Here is a 27,008-nt window from a genome sequence, read left to right on the forward strand (position 1 = left end):
GAAAGTTCAGCTACATTCTTTTGTTTCAAAATCGTTTTATTGAGTTTTTGTCGATACAGAAAAGAATATGAAGGTACGAACAAGTACATCTTTCAGGCTAAGTGTTGCAGATGGCTACCAGGTGCAAAGGGTCGAACTGTGCTGGGACTGTGAGGCAGTGTGCTCCCAACCCTCATTCTGTTTAAAAGGCTCCCTTGAGCCAGCAAGCTGACGAGATTTGGAGATGCACCTGGGTGCCTGTGAGTGGTACTTTGACCTGAGAGGAAATTGGCAGCATTTCCAGCAACCCCAGATGATTTTTCTTTTCTCTCTAAAACTGATGCTCTCTACTGATGAAGGGCTCAACCCAGAAACACATATCTAGAGATATACAGTAATGTCTGCACCAACTTTGGTGTAAAACTCCAGCTAATTTTGAAGTAAGTTTGAACTGTGTATTGTATTTACCAGGATGCAAAGAGGCCAACTGTGCTGGTAGTGTGAGGCGGTGTGCTCCCAAACCCCATTCCGGCTACCAGGTATACACAGCTTGTTAACAAGAACTCAGCCCCATGGATATCTGTGATTCTATGTCCCATCTCCTGCCGTTAGTATCATATAACGCTTCATGTGTCAAAATGCCCTACTGTGGGACCTATGCTCGGGTGTACTAGTGCGTCCTACCCAAACTGTGAACCCTAAACTGGCTGTCCAAAAATGAGAAAAAACTGGAACCAATGAGGGATCCAAGGTGGAGGGGAACCCACGGATGGGGACCAGGGACAGGTCTTTCTCGCTATGTACACACCTGAGGCACTTCCCCCTTCAGTTAAATGTGGAAAAGGTGGAGTGCATGCAGTCTGGGGCTACATGGAAATAAGGGCAAACCCTTTGACAAATATTCCACTAGTGCAGACCAGATGTAGCCTAATCCCTTTCTTGAGCCCTCTGTGATGTCCGTCAAGCGCTTCAGCGCTAACGCTCACCACAACCTGGAGTGCCACTACATAATGGATGAGGTCTCAGCCATTTTCCAGGCCACAGCAATAGCTATCTTAGCAGCACCCAGGAATAGCCACTTGATAGAGCGATCACCATACGTTTGTCACTTCAGTATGGAGTCTCGGAGCCCCAGGAGGGCGTGTTCTATGGTTTTGGGGATGGGGTATCGTAGTATCAGTTTTATCTGTGAGAGAATTTCCTTCCAGAATGACTGGATGGAGGGGCAGTCCCATCAGATATGCTGGAAGTCTCCCAACAGACCACAACCCCTCCAGCATCTGTCCATCATGTTAGGGAATACTTTTTGTAATTTTTCGGGATGCAAATACCAGTCATCCATTATTTTATAGTCCACCTCTCGTAGGTGCATAGAGCGGTTGTGTTTGGCGATGTCCTTGTACAAGTGGACTTATTGCATCTCCTCAACTGGTCTACCAAGAGTGTACTCCCAGAAAGTGCCTTGAAGTCGACCGTGAGCTCATTGCCCTATTAAGGGAGTATAGAAAGGAGATGGTCCCCTAGAGAAAGCCCCTGATTGTGTGAATTTCTCGATTGGCAGCAGGTCCCTGGTAGCGGCCAGCCACATCAGGGGTTGCTGCACACAGTGTTTGAGCTGTGTTTAGTGAAAGCTCACTGAGGACTGTAAATTGAAGGCTTTGGCGCACTTTGCAAATGTCAGGAGTTCCCCTTTTCGTATAGATGAGAAATCAGGCTACCCCTTGATCTCCACTGCAAAAAGAGCCCACCCTGCAATGTTGGGGGGAACTCTGGGTTGAAGCGAATGGGGGTGTAGGGTGGGGGGGAAGGTCATCAAAGATAGTGTTTTTGTGTGTAGGTCCTATACCCGCAGAGTAGTGGCCGTTGGGGTACTATATGTAAGTGTTTGGGGGACAGTGTTGCTTCTTTAACCACACAAGTTCCTAAATGGTCCAGCCCGTAATTTGACGATCCATATGGACCCAATGTGTTTCGGAGTCCCTAAGGGATCATTGCGTCAGTACCCAGAACTGAGCAGCCTGGTAATATCCATCGAAGGGCTAGACCACCCACTGTTCGTGATCTAATTAAAACCTGGTTGAAAAATCAGGCTCTTTGACCCTGCCATATGAATTTAGTGATCATCTTTTTTAATTCAATGAAAAGTTTTCTGTCCACTGGAATCGAGAGACCCTGAAAGAGATAGAGAAGTTGCGGTAGGATGTTCATCTTAACTGCGTTTATTCTCCCTATCCAGGAGGTATAGGCAGCCTTCCACCAATTCAAATCTGCTTTGAATTGTCATAACAAAGGCGGGAAATTGGTTCATAGAGACTGGCAATTTTTGGAGTGAGCTGGACCCCTAGGTATGTAATGTCTTTGCAGCAGAAAGTGGAGGTCTTCTTTGTTTGATCCATCACCTCACCCGGCAGGGTTAGTTCGAGCAAGAAAGACTTTGAGCAATTTACCTAGAAGCGTAATACTAGTTCAAAGCTATCAAACTCCTCTTGGATAGCTGGAATCAAGTTCAGTGGGTCGGTGATAGGGAGCAAGATGTCGTCTCCAAAGAGGGAGATCTTGTGGTCATCAGTTCTAAAGGTTACCCCATTTATGTCTGGGTTTGCTCTGATCCTCTCCGCCAGGGGTTCAATTCTAAGAGCAAATAAAATGGGGCACCGGACACCAAAAAACGCCATATGCAATATGACTATGCAATATTGTAATGTGCAATGGTGTATAAGAAAATGATCTTAGTCTGTTAAAATTTTCAAATAGGAGTGTACAGACGTATTTCACTTTGCCCTTTGGCCATTCTGCGCTTCGTTGTGTTGTCTCACTGTTTCATGGGTCACGGCTGTGCCCACTTGTCATGGAATATTTCTAACAATTTAATTTTATATCTATTTGCAAAATAAATTCTTGTCCGGCTGAACAAAAGACATACTACCTATTTAGAGTATGATTATTGTATACAAGTGATGCTTCCTTTGAAAATAGGGACCATTGTTCTCTATAACATGATACTGCCCAAGGTCCCTATACTATACCTTTTGGGTTCCCTTGTTTTTTGTAACAACAATTTTGATAGGTGCTGCAGTGCTCCGGTTGCCGCTCCTCACGACCCCTTTGTCGATAAACACTAGCACCTGGGAGCTCAAACTAACATTCCGGTGCTGCCGCCATGCATGCGCTGCTGAGGCCGGGTTCGGCAGTGAAGTTAGTACCCTGCTTTCTGCTACATTCATTAGGCCTGGGACGGAGCTGATCGGATTCACATCCGAGCGGTCATGATGGTTGGCCACGCCCGCTACATTCTTTTGATTGGACAAGGGCTCTTGTTTACTCGGAGAGAACTGCCTCTATTCACCAGGTGGATATCCTTTTTGTCACTGTCGGGGTAGGCAGGCAGGGTCATTGCCCTATGGCTGCTACTATTTCTCATTTGGTTAAGTTGGTCATTTCCTCTGCATTTGCTCATATGGGGATTCCTCTTCCTCCTGTGATTCAGGGAGGTTCCACCAGGGGTGTTCCTTTCCCTCAAGGACGCCTTGTGAGGGGTGTTTGTGCAGCAGCAACATGGTCTTTCCATCATACCTTCATCTCCCATTATAAATTGAGGATGATGGAGGTATTTTGGTTCTGCTATTCTTACTGCAGTTGACTTTTCTTGGCATCTTTGAAGGTGTTTGTTTTCTTTTAGTTTAATCTGGTGCTTTGGTAAACACTCAGAGGTGACTATGATGGGGAAGACGGAGGAGGAAGGTAATGACTCAGTTACTTACTGATAATCTTCATTACTGTGAGTCATAGTCTTCCTTGTCACAGTCTATATCCCTCCCTTCTACCTTTGGGAGATGGGGTACAAAAAAACCCAAAAATGGTCCACTCTAGTCACTGCGCAAGTTGTAGGGACTTCTTTGAGTTTTCTCATCTTATTTGTTTCTTTATTTTGTTTGTTGTTCTTTATTATCTATTGGGTATTTCAAGATGTGGTGTGGGTTTGCCCCATCCTTATGGGTCAGGGGACAGGTACTTCCTGTCTGATCACCATAATGGGTGGGGATATTTTTCTTTGGGTGAATGCTGTGCCCCACACATATAGAGCTCAGAGGGGACTGGGAGGAGGAATATATGACTCTGAGTAATGAAGGTTAACGGTAAGCAACAGAGACAATATATACATCTGTGTTTATTCATGCATTGGTACTTGGAATAGACATATTAAAATATTATGGTATAGGTCTTGTGAAATATGATTCTTTTTGTGACGTACACTTATACCTCTGATGCAAGTCACTTTGATACTCAATCTTAGGGAGATAGAGCATTTTCTGATGAAAGCACTCATTTCATGCAATGTGGCAGGATTAAGAGTCATTGCATAAGAGCCAGGATGGAGGGTACTGTGTTCTTGACTTCTTGGATTGAGCCTGGCTGGGAAACGAATCACAGTGATGGCACCTTATTGTTTTGCCAGAAAGGAATTCCCATCTAGTGCAGAGTGGGCCCCCCACTGTAAATCAGGGCACTGCCCCCTCCAAAGCTGCAGGTCTCCCACCTTACAAGTAATATTATCATTAGACTTGGGATGGTGGGGACTGATAGTGGAGACTCATATAGATTCTCCACTATCTTCAGAAAACTAATGCTTGTGGCTAATCTGCCACATGGGGGTAGGTTCAATGCATCACAATGCCCACACTATTTAGAATGATCCATTCAATGCATAACTTTCCTTTTTGGGACCAACCATCAATCATGGGGATACTGGAGGGAAAAATGATGAGTCCCTCCCCGCCCCCCATGGCAATCACAAAGAGAAAACAGCCTGTTGGTCGAGATCATTATTAATTGAAAACAAACAGAGCTGTGGGTTTTTGTTTCTGAAATTCAAATAATTGCAACCACCCATAAAGACATGATGACAAGCTACCATTAACCTTTTAAAAAAGTGTTCCTCCCACCCTTGTAGAAACACTTGTGCTGAAACAATATCCACAAAGCCAACAGGAATCCCTTGATTTGGTGCATGGTCTCTGCCAAGCAGATATTGAGGAAGGCCTCAACAACATGAGCAGGCTGGCAGCATTGGCGTTGATTCATTAAAATGCCAGGAGTAGCAGTTGTGACATTAGGCACCCTTAGTCCTTTATAACATCATAGGAAGTTACATCATATGTTATTTGACCCTGAATTTTCCGAGAAAGTGAGGTCACATGACCGTAATCCGAATGGTACGTTAATAATTGATATCACAATGTTCCATAATTACTGAATGATAAGTGTAACAGCAGAGACAATTGTCTATTTGAGAACATTGGAAGTGGTGAAAGTGAAATACTTGCCCTAAACTATAGCGAGCGAGTGAGTCACACGTTTTTTGGGGGTATTCAGGGATAGGTTATTCTAGTGAGCATAGTCTGCCCAAACCTGGGTCAAATAGTGCATTTTAAAACATGATATTGACATAGGTTTGCTAAAAAGCCAGAGGCTCAGAATGGGCACTCACAAAACAAGTCATTTATGGAGTTCCAAGCCAATGAAATCGGATGCTCCCCATAATAGACCCCATCCATATCTAAAATAACATACAACATGCCAGTGCTAAAATTGTCTCATTAAGGCCATCCACATAACATGGGTGATCCACTAGTTAAAAAAAGAAATTCAAGAGCATGTCAGGCTCAACATTTTGTCATGGTTCCCACCACCCATATGCCACAGTTTTCCTCACTTATGCCAAGAATTCCTCAGAATGTGCTTATTGCAAACTGAACTGGAATCTGCCTTGTGATGTGATATATGTACAAAGAGGTTGTATTGCATATTGTCCATTTACATGGGCTGTAAAAATAAACAAACAAATCAACATTAAAAAGGCAGGTTGAATTTTACAATCCCCTGCGTCTGGCAGCAAAATGCAGGGATGTCCGCTCTCAAGAGGCAGTATATCAATTCAATTCAAAAATCTTTTATTTCGATAAAAATCATAAAAGACACATTAACAGGACAATTTACATTTATGGCTGATTAAACCAAATCCAGCAGCAAATAGCATCCAAAAAGCAGTAAGACATTACATAAAGTCAATCTCCATCGTTAAAAATATAAATAATTAATAAATAAAATAGTGGTGGATTTTTTGACCATTTTAAATAGAAACCAACTTTTCAATTTATAAAAAAAAAAAAATCGAATTATTTAAAAACACAGAAATAATTCCAACTCTGTATTGCTCTAAGACAGTAAAGTGACAAAGTGCAATTTTATGTGATTATATAAATACACACAACACATCAATATGTGCTAAGACCTCGGGCTCGTGTGATCCACATCCAGTGGAGAAATTTTGCAACAGCTATAACCACAGGCTGTGAGTTATTTGTTTTTAAAATCCTCAGTGCCTCACAACCTGTTTGTATACCTAGCTGGAGGCAAATGGGTCTCAACCATATCCTTCTTGGTACTTTATATTCGGGGCAAACGAATAGTATGTGGCCAATACTTTCCCTTTTGGAGGGACAAAAGGGACAAGTGGCACCGGAACCACTGTGCCATTTAGCAGTGTAGCTGTTAATGGTAACGTACCAATCCTAAACTGATGGTATCTTTTCCTATCTCCGGGAACAGTTATATAGTCCCAATAGCCCTCCAAGGCTGCTGTATGCTTGATGTCTAAAAAAGCAGCGGTCAGGGAAGGGCCACTACAGCGACCAAACCTTTTCTGGGCTACCAGACTCCAATAAAGTTCTCTAAGGCGATTCCTCGGTGGGAAGACATTGGCCTCAGGGTCTTGCCAGAGAGTTAATAACCCCATTGCTTTATATGTTACCCCAACCTCCCTCATCCATGAAATCTTATGGGCCCTGTCTGCATTTCGTACATCCATTTAAACCAGAGCATACTGGGAGAGTTCTGGGGTAACCCACAGTCTTCTCCAGAAGGCTATCGTTCTGTAGTGAGCCATGTCCTCCAAATGCAGGCAGCCTAGGTCATAAAAAAAAGGTGTCAGGGGGGTTGACGCCGGGAGAACTGTAATTCCCCATAGGAATTTATTTTGTGCTATCGTTAGACAACTGAGGTTACTAAACCCTCACAATTCTTCCCCATAGAGAACAGATGAGCCAATCTTCGCATCATAAATCTTAAGAACTGGACTAACCGGCCTGGTGTGGGAGAGATAGAATTCCTTTGTTAAGGCCCCTGCCAATTGTGTGTGTTTTATGGCCAATTGGTTAGTATGATGTTTCCAATCCATTTTGGAAGCCAGGGTGATACCCAAATATGAGAAAACCTCTGTCTGCTCGAGCTGTACCCCACTCACGAGTGCCCTGCCTCTGACTTGCTTAGATTTATGTAAGACCATAAACTTGGTTTTATTAACGTTTATAACAAGTCCATGGTCTTTGCAAAATAATTCAAAAGCATCTATGGCCTTCTGTACGCCCTGCTAGTTTTTTTTCATTAAAAGGGTGTCGTCGGTGAACATCAAGAGGGGGATCAGCTTCCCATCCAACGTGGGGGAATCAGTTGGTTGGTTCTCAAAATAGCTGATCACCCTGTTGATGTACAACGAAAAGAGGGTCGGTGCCAAAACGCACCCTCGGCGCACACCCCTGGGTATTGGGAGTTTTTCTGTAACGCTCCCCTGTTGATTCCAGTGGACTTGGGCATAATTACCCTTGTGTAAGTTAATTAAAAAGGAGAGAATGTTCAAGGGCATACCCTGTTCTAAAAAGACAGTCCACATTTTATGACGGAGCACCAAGTCGAACGCTGATTTCAAATAAATAAAAGCAGCGTACAGTGTACCCCCCCCAGTACCACCACCCGCCAATAAATTAAAACAAATCTAAATACTTGATCGATCGTACTAGTGTGAGTATTGGAATTGGAAGCACATATTTTTAAGCAGTCCATTTCCCTTAAAAATACATTCCTCTTTGGAAAAACCTCAGGGGGAGCAGGCAGTGGTCCTCAGGGTCTCTACCCAAGGCCATCTAACAAGATTCCAAACGGGGAAGCTTCCCCACTGCAATTCCCATCAATAATCACTGACACATGTCATGGCAAATCCCAGTTAGAAGGGGACATCCTTTTCATGTCCTTCGAATTGCAACTCTCACACAAGAAACTGGCATCATCTCCGATGCAATGACCACGTTACTAAGAATGGGTTAAAGAACAATTTCTTATCAGAAGACAAAAACACACTTTCATATAATAGAAATAGTATCAGGACAGGACGGTAAATAGAATAAGTATTTTCAACACTGATTTTGAAAGTACAGCTTCTGCAAATGCAATACAGTCCATATAAGGCACAGTAGAATTTGAAATGGCGTTACTTCTCATTCACTGCAAAGAAGACTAATGTACTTTAAAACATGACATGCCCAACTTCTTAACCTATTTAAACCACATTTAATAACCTCATTAAATATAGAATTCTTAACTGCCGTAAAGATATTTGAAGAATGGCTTTGACAATGTACCAGTGAAAATGACCATAGTAAAAAAAATCAAATATGAAAAAATCCTAGAGTTTTCCAAAAATTTAAAAATTATACATTTTATTTAGAGGGTTGGTCTCCTCCTCAATGTGGTCTTTCACATGGGAAAAATATTTGTAGAAGTTTGATTTGATGCTCTTACATGACTTTTATATAGTGTAAGGGTAAATGTTTGCATTAATTGCTGTTGGATGTGACTAAAAACTGCTTGGTCATGATGGCAATGAAAAATCACTCGATTTCTGGCAGACGTGGTAAGCAGGTAGAATTAGAATAATACTCAACAAAATACTTCAAATCCATATTTGTATGCCAACCCCCTACATCCTTTGAATGTCAATCCACTCCTGTTAAAGAACCTTTCAAAACTCATTCTTTAGTATTGTCAAGCACTATCAGTTATTTGTTTCAGAATCTTGATACTGCTATTGGCTCATCTGAATCCATCACCCCTTTATCCAACTTGGGGAATTCACCATAAACCTCAGGATCCTTCTACAGAAGATTATTTTTCCTAATCATTGTCTAGTCACTTACTATTTAATACACTTGTAATCAGGGAAATTCTGATGATCTTCAAATAATTTGATTTGTACCTGCTATACATAGTTTACCAGTTTTGATTACATTTTATGTCTCTTTTTTCTTACTTCACAGCAGTTTTTAATTTATAAAATAATAAGAGCTCGTGTCCAAAGTGCCGCTCAGAAACCAGTGACTGGCACTATTAAATGTCAATGCACCAAATACCAAGGCTTTGTAGTCCTCGTTCCACCTCAGACCACCTCTTTATCCCACTGCCAGCCACATCCTGCCCCTTTACATTACTGTTCCGGGTTCCTACTGTCTCCCTAGGTTTTGTTTTTTCTGACTTTCTCTTCCTCCTTCATTCCACGTTGTGTGCCCCACCAGAAACCACCAGCTCAAATTAAGCACTCCTACCATCCACAGCATGTGAAAAATAGAAGAAATATGCCAGATGGTTTATAATTTCATCTCGTCCGCGGTTCGTTTACATAATTTAGTAGAAAAATTATTATTACTTTGTCCTTTTGAACAGGACTGATATATGATGTAAGTCGTTCATCTAATATGGATTTAATTAGGATTCATTGATTTGTATAATGTGCACTTTGGCATGTGAGCACTTTTCCTCTTGACTTCTCTTACGTAAAATTACTATGAATTGTTCTTTGTATTTACTATATAGCGTGATCATTTTCAGTTTTAATTGTATTTTAATTGTATGTTCGATGTACTCTTTCATGGTTATGGAAATAACCTAATAAATAATCTTGATGATGATGATGAAGCACTGCTACACAGTGAAGGAGTTGTGATAAATCATACAGATAGATGATGAGATACATGACATAGACAGAGTAAGGACCCGATTATGATGTTGTTAGGAAACTCTCCCGAACCAATCGGTTCTGGACTAGTTTTGAAACAAATCGGGTCCTGCAAGTCCGGATGACTGATTAAAATGCTTCCTAACATCATTCAGTTAGACTCTCTTTGACTTCAATGGGAGGCTGTGTTCAAAACGAGAACACAGGCTGCCATTAAAAAAAGGGGTGGTTGGGGAAAACCTTACACCTTGTGACGAGCACCCCATGGTGCCTGCCACATTGGGCATGGTTAGGAAGAAGCATCCCTTGGGTACCCCCATGGGCTACATTCATACATCGCTGGATGAAGGGAGGCCCGCAACGGGCCCCCAAAGACTGATTCCGGCAGCTGTTTTGTCTCAGGAAAACCGATTTGGAACTGCTGTCTGAATCAGTCATCATAATTGCTCGTCCAGAACCGTGTCCTCAGAGCTGTACGAATCGGCTCTAAAAATACTCGGACTGTCTGAATGCCGGTTTACGGGCATCGTAATCGGTCTTTGGGAAATCTGTATGATTCAGTCAGAAACAAGGGTTCTGAATCGGTTTCTGCAATACGGAATCTCATCCGGAACCTTTCCTAATAACATCGTAATCAGGCACTAAAATTGAGCCCTATTGCAGAGGATAAGTGACCATAACATATGTTCTTGATTACGACCAGTGATCTATGCATGCTTCATTGACAAAGCATAGCTAAATAGTTCTGTCCTCAAGTGCTTCCTGAACTGCTCACAATTGTGTTATTTCTTAAGATAGTCTCTCCTCTTTCGGCAATTTCAACCGTTTTTAGGTAGATGATGAAGAAACCTTCTCCTTTTCCACCTGAAAATTCTGTCCTAAATCATGCACTTTTGAATCTCTCAGTACCATTTGTTATTGGATGGCTGTCAGGTCTCTTATGCTGAACTTCTCCAATGTGGAGGTCCCCTGCTTGCCTTCCTAACTGCTGCTACCCTCAACTCTCCACTTAGTTCTTCTCCCATCCACACCGTACTATGACTTCATCATTCTGTACTAGAAATATCCGTGTCCATTTTATCTTTGAATCATATGCCATAGTTTATTACTACCACTGACAAGGCAACAAAGTTTCAAGTACTAAATATATGAGAAATGTGCCAGTGTCTCTATTATATAGTACCATGACACTATTATTGGAATAATTCTTAATTCATTAAATTATTGCAATGGCCTACTTTTGGTTTCCTCAATTTTCTCTCCACTGGATGAGGGTCTTAACTTTGCTACCCAATTGTAATTCAATCGGCCCAGGTAAACATCTAGTGCTCCCTTCTGTCATTAAGCCAGGTAGCTCTTAGTGCTGACAGTTGTACCAGAAGTGGTCCACAGCATTTTTTCCTGAATTATCTTAACAAGCTACTGATATAATACACTCTGACCAAAATCCACACTAGAACATTCCGGCCCCACCCAAGCCATTTTATGAAGTTCCCAGACTCTCAAATCTCTGCCTTGTGGGCTCAACTCACTGCAATGTACTACTTCCTCATATTTGAATCTGTCCCTTGCACAGTAAGCTCAAAACCATTTCAAATTGCATTGCTGTGAGATCAAGATATGCACGCCACAAATAACATAACATTAAAAACCGAATGTAAATATGCCTTTTGTCAAACGTCTCTGAAACGTTTGTGAAACTTTAATGTTCTTTTTTGCTCTTAGTGTCTTTCGCTTCTAGAACAACATCCAGCACAATCTCACAATAAGTATTTTCTCCATTGTGTGGATAATAAATTAAAGGAAATTCAACTGAAGGATTCTCTTTCAGATTTGACACTTCCTCTAAAAATTTGCCGATCTTAATTTGCCACCCAAATCTAAATGAAGCCTTTAATGCCTGAAGCTGGAGGCATAGCGGTACAAACAACCAATAATGTTGATGAGAGAGGCTTCCCAGGTACTTAATGACAAGGGGACATTTAAGGGTTCTGGGTTAACTTTGTAATCCAAACTAGCCAGCATAGGGCAATAGTTATCTTGGACTCAAAGTATTTCGTTATTACTGGGTATTCATCAAGAGATGCATGGATGTTACATCATAATCCGCAGTGTAAGAGTCACTGATTGATTGCTAAATAATTGGAAAATAAGTCTGTCTTCCCAACTAATTGACAATCTTAAGAAAGAGTGTTATTCCCGTGGTAAGCTATGGACCACAAGCCACCAGAGAACTACGTGGACATAATGTAATGATGCTCTAAAAAGGTGGGTACATGATATGGTTTCTAAAGTTAAAAATAGCAAAATACGAGATCAGCTTCACTTCTCATCTAATTTTCTGTGTCATTTGAAGACACTAGAGTACTTCAGTTCGCATAGTTTAAAAAGATGTCAGTGCAAAACTAGGTAGCTTTAAAGTGTCATTGTGCTTTAGAGCCTGGGTGAGTGTAAGTTACTTGAAAAGATTTTATCCTTATGAAAAAAGAATGCATGGATGTTGATGTCCACTATAAAATCAATCAGAGAATGGAGGTTGTGGTCAAAGAATTCAGAAGAGACTGGAAATTGTAAACTCCATATCTGAAGGATAATATAAACTAGTGTTCTTCATATCGCACAATACGAATACAATATCATACGACAATTTAGTGACACTAACACAAGTGAGTTACATTGATAAAGATACTTTGAAATGCAGAGGTCAATTACAAGTGTTGAAATAGTCATGATGGAGATGATAATGGTAGTTGTCAGCCACCTCAGGATTCCAAGATTTACAGTAACTCTATTGATCTTGTGGATCTCAAATTGAAATACTAGCCAGAAATAAGGAAGAACCAGGGAAATCAGGACAATGATTTCAGACTGCCCTCTTAATTCCTTTTTACTAAAGGGACACTCCGAGTTCCACATTAATACCTGTTCTATCAACCCCTGGAGTTGTAGATGCCCACAGTATCAGTAACTCAGAAAGGCGACCAAAGCCGCGTTGGTGCAGCGACACTTGTAATGAGGTCTACAGAGAAGTCACAATGGCCAATCCAATCATGCCTAAGCTAAAAAACGGACTTATCTGCAGGTCATCCATTCAGGGTGGCAAGCTAAAATGACCAGATACAATTTATTTGCATACATTTGTATTTTTGTTGTAGGTTTTTGAACAATTGAGACTGATTCTTACGTAGGAAGCTCATAGACATCAGCCCCTTCCACAATTTCACAAGTTTAATCTCCAGCAGGATTCCTCATGACACCCCTTTTACCATGCAGCTCCATTAATTTTCCCTGTTCCAACTCTGGCTTTTTAGCCATCTTAACCTAGTGTACATAAACATTATGACAAGTGTAGATCGACTTGCGAGCCTTCTCAATGTCTTTGCCAACACTGTCTAGGATCAGCTTGTTGACCACTTTTTTCAAGTCATTTGTCGGCACCTCACCGGTCATAATTGCCATAATTTTCCTGTGAATCTGATGCATCTGCTGGTACAGGTCATAGGGTGCTTTTCTTGGTGAAACCAACTGAGAAGAATTGGAAAAGACGTATTCACTTTAAAATGAGACTTAACCTTAATTCAGCCATGGATCACATTTTGTCTAGGGTGGGATTTATTCAGTGGAAACTGGCGCAGTTTTTGCCTTAGAAATCATCTGTAACAAAAAACTCAAATTTCCAGAAGGCCACGACGTCATTCTGGAAATCAGCAAAACTCACCTCAAAAACACAGCCTTTAAGACCCTCTGAGACAATTTTGGTCTAGTGGGTTTGGGTGATTAAAGTCTTTCCAATGTTGCGGGTATTGAACATCGCTGGTGCTATGACATCATACCTATCCTTTTTGGAGAAGGGTTTCAAAATTCTGTTAGCACCTTTCTTGCCTCCTGTGATCAGTATGTTCTTGCCGACTGGTATGTTTGTGCTTGGGGAACTAAAGATATAGATAGCATAATATAAAGAAATAGTGTCCTGTGTTGCAATGCGAGATAAGTTACTCACTGCAACCTGTGTCAAAAGCGTTATTCCTCCCCCCGATATTTGCATTATCCCACAGCTTTAAATGCAATTATGATTCCATCTTTATCGTTTTGTCGTGTAGTTCCTACTAGTCCATAGGATCTATGCATTCTTTGGACAACATAAACTAGGGGCTAGGTGACAAGACTGATTCCGGACACCACTGCAGGATATGTTGGCCTATAGACCAGCTATCTCACAGTGCATCCCCCTAACCTACCAGGAAGAAAACAGTTTCTGGCAACCTCCGAACATGACAACACTGACCCCTCAGGGATCGTGGAAACAGTGCAGAACATTTCGCTCAGTCACTCGTGCTCACTCATTCTCAGTGAAGTATACAGAGACTACATAGTGGGACATTTTCAATATATTTATTGAACCAACGTTATTCTAGTATAGTATACATGTTCTGCAATGATTCATGACAGAAGCAGATAAAAGTTATTACAAGCACCAAAAGTGTGACTAGTAGATATAGCTCTACCATGGTGCTAAAAGAATGTATATACGCCGTCATATAGAACAAGACAATAATCAAGTGTACTCCTACTATGTGAACCATACTCTAAGTGTACCTTGTGTGTAGGTGTAGAGCCAAGAATCCCATCAAGGGACTATCCAACCCCATTACCTGGGGGAGAGAATGAAGGACAACATCTTGTCATGAAGTGGACACCTCTAATGAGATGTCAGACCGCTGTGTGGTGAATTCACAGCATGCATGGACCTCTGGTGTCAGCTGGAGTGCCCCCTTGGCTAATCTATTGGGATGCTCATCTTTTATAATAGAAAGCAGACTTGTGATGTGCGTATAGATTAGGATGGTATGGATATGTAGATAGCTCTGTCGCCCCGAGGATGAAGATAGAGATGACATTTGTACGTAGTGTGAAAAGGGACCTTGTACATAATGTTCAAAGATCTGTGTTTTGCAAAACTATATGTGTAAACAAGTTTGGTTTCAGGGAAACAAATCCAAAATTCTTGCACAGGCAATAATTTGGAAAAGTTTACGGCTGTAATGTTATTGTGAGGAGAGTGTAAGAAATAAGCTTCTTTGCTGCATGGGCATAACACGGTAATATAACAGTTTCATCTTGCCCAATTTTACCTGACAGGTTAATAGATTACTACTACTTCTAATTACTGGTGAGGGCAGTATGTGGGAGCAAATCCTCGTGCCACCTCCCCATGCGAAAGCTCTCCTGTCCAGCTTGCATGCAGTCTGCTACCCTCTACTGCCTGTCTACCTGCTGCCCTCAGTTTGTGCCTCCTCTGCTTGTTTGCTGCTTTGTTTAGCTTTTTCTGCTCATTTACTGCCCTCTGTTGTGCCTTTTCAGCGTGTTTTTCTGCCCTCTGTTTGCCATCTTCTGCTCTGTTTTGCCTTTTCTGACTATTTTTCTGCCCTCAGTGTGTGCCTCCTCTGCTCATTTCTTGCTCTGTTTTGCTGTTTCTGCCAGTTTTTCTGTCCTCTGTTTTGCCTTTTCTGCCACCCGTTCTGGTTTTCTGCTCATATTTATGTCCTTTGTTTTGCCCTCTTCTGCTCTGTTTTGTCTTTTTGGCTCTTTTTTGGGCCCTTCATTTTGCATTTCTGCTGGTTTTTCTGCCCTCTGTTTTGTTTCTTTCTGCTTGCTTCTTCCCGCTGTTCCCCTCTTTCGCCCGTATCCCTCCTCCAGGAAACCCTTTAAGTGTGACGCTCGTTCAGCGGACGTCGCGTGCACTACCTAGGTAGTGCTGTTCAGGTCAGCTGAACGTCGCGGTTCCGCCCACACAATAGAACGTTCCGCACCAGCGCGGAACGTTCAGCGCAGCGGAGGGGTTAATGGAGGCCTCACCGAGACACCATTGAGAAGGTCCCCATGCCAGCTCCCTCCGCGACAGTTCTACTGTATAACTTGCCCACAGTCTGCTACTCTCTGCTGCCTATCTACCTGCTGCCCTCAGTTTTGTCTTTTCTGCTCTGTTTTGCCTTTTCAACTAATTTTTCTGCCCTCTGTTTTGCCTTTTGTGCTTATTTTTTTGCCCTCCGTTTTGCCTTTTTCTACTTGTTCCTTCCCCCAGACCTAACTTTTCAACGGAGACCTCACGCCACAGCACCCTGAAATCCCCACGGGTGTCAGTGTCCTGCTCTACAAATGCTGATAGATTGATTGATACTAACCGGACACAACACATGTGAAATTGAGAAACTACTTGCCATTCTTAACAGGTCACAGGCGAGGGTGCCTGCTAAGAGAGCTTTGTGCAATCTCACAGTTTGGGCTGATAAAACGCCTGGCGTGTTCTAAAGGCAGCACACGAAACTCACATGACAAGAGCCCTGAGTCTGCTTTATTATCATGGATCCTTTGAATGCCATCAGCACATCCTTTGGCATAATTTTTCACGCTCACCCCCGTATCATCTTAAGCAGCTCTCCTCATAGAGGCGCTCTGTGTGTCTGATTCAGATGCAGAACGATGTGAATTATCAGCTTTCCATCACAGTGTAGACAGCATTCTAGACACATCGCCAAGAGCCATGAAAATACCCAAGAAATAATGATATGGAAAGGAGTATTCATTCTTGCATAATGTTTGAAGTCCCTGGAAATATAACACTGAACTTACGGGGGAAACATTAATGCAAATCAGACAGTTGAATGTAGGAATATCACGTCTTTAGTGAAAGTGATACTGATGCAAGGATATACCTGAGGAGAAATATATATACAACTAAAATATAGGGGCATATTACCAACGTTTAGCGATATTTACCGCTAACGATGCTTAGCAACAAATTTTTTAACGCTAAGCATCGCCGGAAATTATCGCAGAGATAACTTGCTATTAGCAAGGTTTATCTCAGTAGTGATAAAAATCCTCGCTTTAACTGCCAATTGAGAGATTATCGCTGGAAAACCAACGATAATCTCTCAAAGTTTGGTGTTAGCTTGATAATAGGGGCTCACAAACTTAGCCATGATATCCACCTTCCATAGGATATCATGGCTAAGTCAGGAAAATACCAGGTGTAAAAAAAGCAGTGCTAACCGCGGTTAGCGCTGCTTTTTTTATCACTAACAGGGTTAGCGAAATCCTTGATAATAGGAGAAATGTCGCTTAACAACATTTCTCCTATTATTTTTCTCTGGAACACCCCCTTTGCATCTCATTAGAGATGCAAGGGGAAGCGTAGAGAAAAAGGGTGCTAACATGCAAATTTGCGTGTTAGCTCCCTGTTGCTGATAGGGAGATAATTTTATCTCAGTTTTCTTGGCTTTTAAAGCCAAAAAAGCGGAGATAAATCCCTTGACAATATGCCCCATATTTACCATACAGACAGGTATGCACTCTGCAAGTCCAAGATTTAGCCAATGATTAGTGGTTATGAGATTTTTGGTTTCCACCATATTCACAGGAAACGCTGCAGAGATTTTTCTTTTTGCACTGTAACTAAAATTCTCAATGATTTCATTCAGAATTTGCAATTATAATAATTTGGGTTCCTTTCTCCCAAAAATCCACTCCGACAAGATGTAGCCTAACAAAGTTGTGGAGCCAGTGGAGCAGGGCAACAGCAATTCAAAGACATGGACACATGGATATAGCCTCTAAACTCCATTTTCTTAACCAGGCACTCGCTAATACTGGCCCTTTGGGACTTTTGTAGGTTTTATTAACTTTCTGTCTGGCCCAGACACATCTTAAGCTGTCTCTCCAGCACCATGAGTTTATTTCATGCACCTAGGCAAGTGCTAGGTTGTCTCATTTTCCTGTTTGCCTTAATCTACCAAAAACAAGTTACATTTGTTTGACAACCAGTATACATAGGGAAAAAGGTGCTGCATAGCCATAGATGGGCCACCTGCAGTTAGGAGTATTGACAGTTTAACCATCTGTGTCGGTTCACAGCAAACCACTATGGTTGCAGAGGCCAGTTGCCAGCGACGTGGAAAATGAGCACCATCAAGCACAAACTGGATTTTGCAAACTCTGCTAGGGCAAGGAACAACTATCCAGCTATTCACTGAACTAAGTACTATCACTTAACTTGCTACATCTGCTTTTATTACTGTTGAGATTAAAGACATTAGTAAGCATAAAGTAAATGTACTCACTAGCCATAATCGTTGTAAAGCAATGTCTTTAAGTATATGGGGGCATATTATCAAGGGGGTTTATCTCCGCTTTTTTGGCTTTAAAAGCCAAGAAAGCGGAGATAAAATTATCTCCCTATTACCTAGCTGTCGCTAACACCAGTTAGCGACAGCTAGTAGGAGATAGCGACCATCTTGGGCCCCACTTTGCATGTCAGTGATATTTATCACTAATGACATGCAAAGTGGGCGTGCCAAGATGTTAGCGACTAAAAACAGTCGCTAACATCGCTATCTCCTATTACCAACATTTGGAGATATTCGCTAAGCGCTAATATCTCCAAAAGCTAACACCTGCCCTGAGCAGTTCTTAGCCATGTTATCCAATGGGAGGTGGATAACATGGCTAAGAGCATTAGCTCGGTAATGCATGAATATCGCTGACTTTTCAGCGATATTCATGCATTGCGGGGATTTTTATCGCATTTGCGATAAACTTTGGTAATACCAAGGTTTATTTGCGGTAGACATCGCCGCAGCTCAGCGGTAAATTTTTGTCTCTAACCAAGCAATAGCGATAATTATCGCTATTGCTTGGTAATATGCCCCTTGGTTACTCCCCAAAAACAACTCTAGTATACATCCAATATGGATCGATCTCAGGCTGACCTCGTTGCCATCACAAACAAATGGCTCTAGGCTTCTTCCAGGTCTGATATTGTGTTGGCGATCCCCACAGGACACAAAATAATTGAGAAGAACAGGTACTTGGGTAGTAGAAACCATGTAGCACTGAATACTTTGAAATGTCACTTTTGGTTTTTCATTGGACAGAGAAAATAAACTGTCTTGCTATATTCCTATCCTATTGACCCAGGTAACTGGTTACTTTTTAAAAGACACTCGTGCTTAGTATGTCCTCAAATAATAGAAAAATAAGTCTTCAATATATTGGCTGACTGCCCTGATATTAGGGATATGCATGTATTAATTGAGTCTTGAAGGCTGTCAGGCTTGGAAACATGTGGGAAAGATTCTGTCACAATGACTGTAAATCTTGAATCTTGTTTCCAGCTACCCACTGGACTACCTTCGCCCCTGCTTTCACCACTAGGTAGACCGCCCTATCGGTCCTGCTTTTGAAACCTTCCAAACACAAAGTGGATTCTTGGTGAAAAACGTGCACCAGCTGTACCTCCTCCAGTTGCCAGGCACTAGTGGGAATGCTGATTTAGTGATTGGTTATTGACGTGTAGATCCAGAATTAATACAATTTTTCACTGTCCCCAAGTGATGCAAAGTCATGCAAAATGGTGCAAGTGGTTTTCCTTTCAGTGTAAAAGGTATTTTGCATTTGAAAGCAGCCCTTTCTTCAGAGTACACAGAGCTTTACACAGTTTTGTGTCCATTTTACTCAAGGGAGAGTCACTAAGGCATCACCGTGCAATTACCCATAGTTTGTGATACAAAGCCCAGTCTCCTAAAATAGGCCGACTGGGATTTGCATCAACAGCTAATTGCTCCTTCAAGCAGCTGATAACAAAGCAAAATATTTTAATTTATCAAAGAACCGCACGCAGTGCATTTCTGCTGAGTTACACAGCCCTCACCCGGTGTGTGGGATCCTTCGGTGCTTGTCTGCATGTAGGAGTGTACCCTGGAACAGCATACTTCTAGTAGAAATCCTATGCTTGATAGTTCAAAGTGACCTCTGCACGGCTGTGAGTTACACAAGGCTGCCTTTAAGAGTACAACTGCAGAGGAAGACAAAACAGCAGGCCAACTCAACCTTGCTCAACACAGTGCAGCAATGTGGATACTGCTTTGAGTTGCATTGAAATTAGAAAATCTTTTGCGTAGTGTGCACATTTACCGCTGTTTACCGTGGACATGGTGTAGTGAACTTTCCACCTCTCTAACTAACTCAGAGACTTATTTGCAAGCCCCTTGCAATTCAAAAGCCTGACTTTTAATGTGTCAAAAACTGATGTCATACACCTGCAACCACAAATCCAATCTTGGAATTGAGTTCAACATGAATGCTAGTACATGTTTTTCTAAGATGATAAGCATTTACCATCTGCTCCTAACACGATTATATGATTTTATGAAAGACTACCTCTAAATCTCTACTCGCTTTGCCATTTTAGTATGGAATATGCCCTGATGTCATTAAACAATTCAGTCAGATGAAAAAACTTCCACAGTAGGCATCTATATTTACTACCCCATACACTTCTTCATGTTTCCACACCCTCAGAATGCTAAATAAGAATTTAAATGACTCCCTAGCAATGCCAGAAAAACCTTCACCCATATCCTCACCATTAGTAAACTGGCCAAGAGAAACGCCCTCAATGCTGGAATCACCAAGCAGCTCCCCAAGCCTGCAAACCATCCAGAAAGCAGCAGCCAGGCTCATCTTTAATCTTCCATGCAGGACTCACATGACACTACGCCTAAGGCAGCTCCACTGGCTCCCGATACACAAGCATGCACAGTTCAAACTGCTCATCCACACCTTCAAAGCCCTTTCCAACACAGGACTGGTATACCTGAACAGCAGCATCTCCTTCCACCAACCTTCCAGACACCTCCGCTCTGCTGTACTTCTTCTCACAGAAATCCCATGCATACACAGGAACAGAACCAACGGCAGTGGCGTAGCTAGGGGGGGGCGGGGTACCGGTCCTCCCCAGGCAGCACCATTTATGAGGCGGCCGCAGTGGCCCTGGAGGCCCGTTGCGGCGGCCTTTATAATTTATTTGGGAATGAACACAGTGTCCCAACTCCCCAAATAAATTATAAAGGTGGCCGCGGCCACAACGGGCCTCCAGTGCAGCGGCCGCCACCCGTGGCCCAGTATTTTAAAAATGCAAAGCCGCCCTTACTGCAGCCTGCACTCCTTCTGACCTGCGTCCATTTGGTAACTGCTGCACAGTGCACAGAAACGCAGGACTTAATTTTTGGCAATTTAATTGAAAGCACTGTTGTTGCAGGCGGCCGTGGTGCTTTCAATAAATTGCCAAAAACGAAGTGCCGCGTTTGTGTGGACTGTGCAGCAGTTACCACTTACCGAACGCAGGTCAGAAGGAATGCAGGCTGCAGCACGGCTTAACTAAGTCCCGGGTTAGTCTCCTCGACCAGGCTGCTGCTGGTCATTAATGCCAGAAGCAACAGTGGAATCGGGATACAGTTTTTAGTGCCATCTCTCGCAGTGGGTGCCTCTGAACACAAACACTTCTGCGCCTCCCTTAACCCACCCCACAATCTTACCTTCACACTAGTGTGAAGGCGGTGCGGTAATGGTGTGGAAACGTGTGGGGGGGTGGGAGCGTGGGAGGGGGTTGGGAGGAAGATTGCAGGAATTAATAGGTGCTAAACAGGGTGCATGCAGCATATTAAAAGAGAACCGATTACAAGCAGTTATGAAGAATAACCATCCCTTTCAGAGGTAGACTGCTACATGCACAACCTTCATGCGGACAGGTCTGTGGGTCCTTCTAAAGTTTGGCAGCCTGGGCCCAGCTCGCCCATGCCAAAAGCCGACCCTGGAGGCAACTCCTTCAGGAGCACACGAAGTTAGAAAAAACTTATCAATGTTGCAGCTGAGCAGTGCCCTGGTTCCATGGCATGCCCTAATAACCAGACTATAAATACTGGGGGCTATGTTAGAGAAAGTTCCCGTGGCCCAGTACTTTAAAAGTGCAAAGCTGCCCGCGCTGCAACCTGCACTCCTTCTGACCTGCGTTTGTTCGGTAACTACTGCACAGTGCACACAAACGCGGGACTTAATTTTTGGTAATTTAATTGAAAGCACTGTTGTTGCAGGTGGCTGTGGTGCTTTCAATTAAATTGCCAAAAACTAAGTCCTGTGTTTGTGCGCACTGTTCAGCAGTTACCACTTACCGAACGCAGGTCAGAAGGAGTGCAGGCTGCAGCGCTGCTTAACTATGTCCTGCGTTAGTCTCCTCGACCGTTGTTGGCCCCCCTCAGAGTCCAGGGCCGTCAATCTTGTAGCGTGCGCAGCGTGCGCAAGCGCTACTAATGACTGCCCTGTAATGACATTTTTGGCCAGCCCTCACTCGCAATTAGAATGTAGCAGTGACGCTTTACGCGCTTCACCGCTATGCTCTCGTCATGAGGAGTCAATTCTGGCCTGGGGCAGTGCTACTTTATACATGCAGGCAGCTTTGGGCGTTTTGCTGGACTGGCTCTCTGGATTACTGTGAGTCTGGCTGCTGCACTGCAGACTCACTACTAATAGGGGAACAAAGTTGAAACCGAACCACCCCTGCCTGCCATAGACCCTGCGTGGAGCGAGTGAGGTAAGAGGAGAGCAGCAGATTAAGAGGGGTGGGTGGCTGAGTCTGTGGCTCATACATGATAGCTGCCAAGGTTTCAGATTGCTATGTGTGGCACTTTCACTTTCAGAATTTCATTGTAATTATGAGTGACATTTCGAATCACTGACATAACCTCGAATGACCGAATATCGACTAGACAAAATATCGGTGACAAATTATCAACTACAAAAATATCGACTCCCAATACTTAAACAAGAAAACACAAAAATATCGAAACCACAATATTGTTAAAAAAACATATCGACTACAACTAAATCGACCAACAATATTATCGCATTTAAAAACATCGATTTTCACATCTTAACGTGAAACATAGCCAAAATATTGAACAAAAAAATATAGAATGCAAATATATCGTCATTTAAACATTATCGTTTTTTCAAAATACATAAAAAATGTTCTTTTAAATGAAATATAATTATTATATTCATCACATAAACAACGTTTGCAAATTATAAAACATTTCTTACCGCACATTATAAACATTCTAGCACTTTCAAGGGAAAAAAGGCATTAACTATAGAAAAAAAGTCCTTCACACATAAAAATAATTGTAATTGGCGTCACCCATATAAGGAAGCTAATTAGCATAAAATTTAAAAACATTCAAATGCACAAATAAAAACTTTCAAAAACAATTAAACTAATGCTATAAAAACTAGATTAAAACCAGCTAAAATTGCAGTCAAAATCTCCAAAGAAAAGGAAGGGGAAACTCTGCAGGATTGCTGAAAGAAAACTGATTGACTTCAACAGAAAACCAACTAGACCTATCAAAAGTAAGTACTACCACCTTTATATATATCCAAAACCTAACTCAAAATGCTCAAACCTGTATTTAAAAAATAAATACCTAAAACATATCTTTTACTTCCACTCTATTGTCTACAGAGGAAAATAAAATAAAGAAGACCTGCACAACATCTGCACTTCTAAGAAAAAATATACAAAGTAAGTATATAATTTAAAACATCACTTACAACCTTATTAGATAGGTAACAAAGTACAAACTAGCTAGCAGAGCACAACCAAAGAAACATAACTGCTTTAAAATGATTGTAACACACTTTCTAAATCTCCACAGGTACTAAATAAATACACAGAAAAGAACAGTTTAAAGAAAAGCAACACCTGAAAAGAACAGTTTGAAGAAAAGCAACACCTGAAATCAACATAGAAATATACAGGTAAATAATAAATGTACAAAATTGTGTTATTAGAATACAACATACTTGATTTAGAAGCTTTTCTAATATTCGATTTTTAATTTCTCCTAGCACAAAAAGGCAAGCATGACTGAAGGAGCAAAATGTATTTATTCTCAAAAAGGGAAAATGCTTCTATGTTCTATGGGATATGTTTACACACAGGAGAAACAGAAAGATATGAAAGTTTTTTGGAAGTGCACAAAATACTATTCTAGCAAATGTTATGGTAGAGCGATTACTCAGGAGACCACTGTTACTTATACTAAGGAACATAATCACCCACCCAATGTAACTGAAATAGAGATTAGAGAAATGCTTGATTCTCTCAAAGAAGCTAGTACTAGTACTGATCAACCAACAACTGCTATTTTGAAACAACATTTAAGTGTACTGCCCCAACATGCCTTTAGCCAACTACCATCTATAGAATCCCTTAAAAGAACTATAGCTAGACAAAAAAGAGCTACCTCAACTACACCTCCCACACCAACAACTTTCGAAGAAGTGCAAATTCCCCCTGAACTCTCTGTAACTCACAGTAAAGAACCATTTATACTATATGACAACAAGTCTAAAGATAAAAGAGTTATACTGTTTGCCACAGCAAACAACATGACTAAACTAAACCAATGCCAAACTTGGATGATGGACGGTACTTTTTCAGTATGTCCTAAACCTTTTTACCAAATGTACACTATCCACGGCCATTTCCAAAATGCAAACATTCCCTTCCTATATGCCCTCCTACGAAACAAACAGCAATCTACCTATCAGGAAATACTAACCCAAGTCAAACAACATACTAATTACTATTTTCCACAAAGAATAATCATTGACTTTGAGAAAGCAATGATTAACAGCATCCTTAAAACATACCCACACACAGCAATACAGGGTTGCTACTATCATTTCAATCAATGTATATGGCGACACCTAAAAAATCAACATTAAGGGGTCGATTCCGATTCGGGAAAAACCGTTCCGAATAGCCGTTCGGAGCGTTTTTCCCGTACGAATCGTACCCTGAAATGTTCCCCGTAGGTACGACGAAGTACGATTCGTACCAGGAGCCGTACTCCGTACTAGTCGTACAAGACACCGTACGACTCTAATCTCTGTACGATTCTCCCTCGGAACCAGCTGTATGCGACATCTGTACGGTTTGCGGCTGGTTTTTACGACCCAGCAAGTACAATACGTATCGGGTGCGCACCGTACAACCCTTTTTCTTCGGGAGCTAAAAACAGCCGTAAAAGCAGAGTTTGTGCCGAAACAGGTACATATCGCCCCCCCCCTGGTACGGTGCGTACCCACCATGATCGCAGGGGTACGCACCGTACCCCTGCGATCATGGGGAGTACGAGCAGTACCCCCATTGTACGATTGGTGTTCGATCAGTGTACGAGCCGTACCCCCATTGTACGATCGGTGTACGAGCTGTACCCCATGTACAATCGGTGTACAAGCCGTACTCCCATTGTACGATTGGTGTACGATCGGTGTACGAGCCGTACCCCATGTACGATGGGGGTATGACTCGTACACCGATCGTACAATGGGGGTACAGCTCGTACACCAATCGTACATGGGGTACGGCTCGTACACCGATCGTACACCAATCGTACAATGGGGGTACGGCTCGTACACCCCATGATCACAGGGGTACGGTGCGTACCCCTGCGATCATGGGGTGTTCGGACCGTATGGTGTGTATGTGTTTGTGTGCTTTTCCGTACGACTAGCCCTTACCTGATGTGGACCGTACGAATTGTGTCCTCATACCCTGGCCCAGATCGTACTCGTCGGTTCGTACGGCATGTGTACGAGTCGTACGGTATGTGTACGAGTCGTACGGTTCACAGTTTCAGCCTTGCAATACGTACGGATAGCGACAATTCGGACGGATTCACGGAATACGGATCGTACTTCGCGACTCGGACGGACGGGTACGATTCGTACGGAGAGGGCTCCGGATACAAATCGTACGGACGGTTTTTTTCCCAAATCGGAATCAACCCCTAAGTATCCAATACGCCACAGACAGCACCTTTGCTTTTCAAATCAAAAAAATAATTTTGCTAGCCTATGTGCCTGTGACAGATGTTGCAGAACACTATAACTTAATAATAGAAAGCCCCTACTATAAAAGAAACGAAGAAAGACTAAGCTCTATGCTTGACTACTTCGAGGACACATGGGTAGGAAGGCTACACCGATCTGGCCATAGAAGACAACCGAAATATCAAATAGCCTGGTGGAATGTCTACCTTAGCACACTAAACAAAGAAGCTAAAACCAACAATGCAGTTGAAGGATGGCATAATGCCTTCCAATCAACTACAGGCAGAGGGACACCTACCCTTCACAAATTACTATAATCCTTACAAAAAAGAGCAGAATTACCAAGAGCTCCGAATGGAGCAATCAGTAACCCTGATTGGACCTAAATTAAGCAAAGAAACTAAAAAAATGTATAGCACACTCCAAAGCCAAGTTACCCTCTATCCAACTAGCAAAGGACTGGAATATCTGTCAATGATCGCTAAAACTATTCTATAAAATATAACAAATACATATGCTACATTAGTCACTTCTAAATATAACAATTCCTACCTTTGTTATATCTAACAATTTGTAATTAAATTATCAAATACATTGTAAAAACATATGTTAAATGTATGATGATAATTTATTTACCAAATGTTACATATAACATAACAATATAACACATTAAAACAGATTTCCCACCCAAAAACATTTTAATTAAATACTTACATTTCCGTCGCTGGTCGAAACGTAATCCAAGGTCAAACAATCCATACCCAATATTTAAAAATATCCATACAATCCAAGGAAGCCCAAAGAAAATGGAAAAATACAAGCAAATCCATGGCGATTCTTCTCCAATGTAATCCACAGTGTGTACCCTTCAAAACCCGAAAATAGTAATTTAATAAAATAAACGCTCCTGGAAAACCTGAAAAATAAAGTATGTGTGTAAAAATAAGAGTATATTTCCGCCAAAACATTAAACCGCGACGATAACCTGAAAAATAGAAATATACATACCCACCCACACAAATACACCCATACATATATAAAAATACATATTTATACTCTAAACATATCCATTACGAACATTTTAACATATTAGCATACCTCTCATACCTACAACTGAAACGCGGTAAAAACCAAATATCGTACACTCTAACTAACACCTAAAACACAATCTAGGATAGATAATACTATCTAACTAAACCTAAACACACCACACATACACTTAAAATAACTTCATTAACTTATAAAATATTATGAAAACAAACATGCCCTCTCCAACATGAAGCAGCATCTAACCGCAACATTTTCCGTCACCAAATGAGCCAAAATGACATTATGCAGTAAAAAAAATAGTCCCTGTATATGTGAAAAGGCTATTTAATTTCTATTTTTGAATACTTTAAAATTAAAAACATAGCCTTACATAATATGTTATTACTGATAAATATTTTTT

The 27,008-nt window shown here is 41.7% G+C and overlaps 1 pseudogene; it reads right to left on the reverse strand.

Annotated features, from left to right (window-relative positions):
- Positions 1 to 13,051: 13,051 nt before the first annotated feature.
- LOC147690039 (small ribosomal subunit protein eS1 pseudogene) overlaps positions 13,052 to 27,008 on the reverse strand; it is a 104,999-nt pseudogene continuing 91,042 nt past the window's right edge.

Source organism: Lissotriton vulgaris, chromosome 9, assembly GCF_964263255.1.
Source record: "Lissotriton vulgaris chromosome 9, aLisVul1.2, whole genome shotgun sequence".
NCBI lineage: Eukaryota > Metazoa > Chordata > Amphibia > Caudata > Salamandridae > Lissotriton > Lissotriton vulgaris.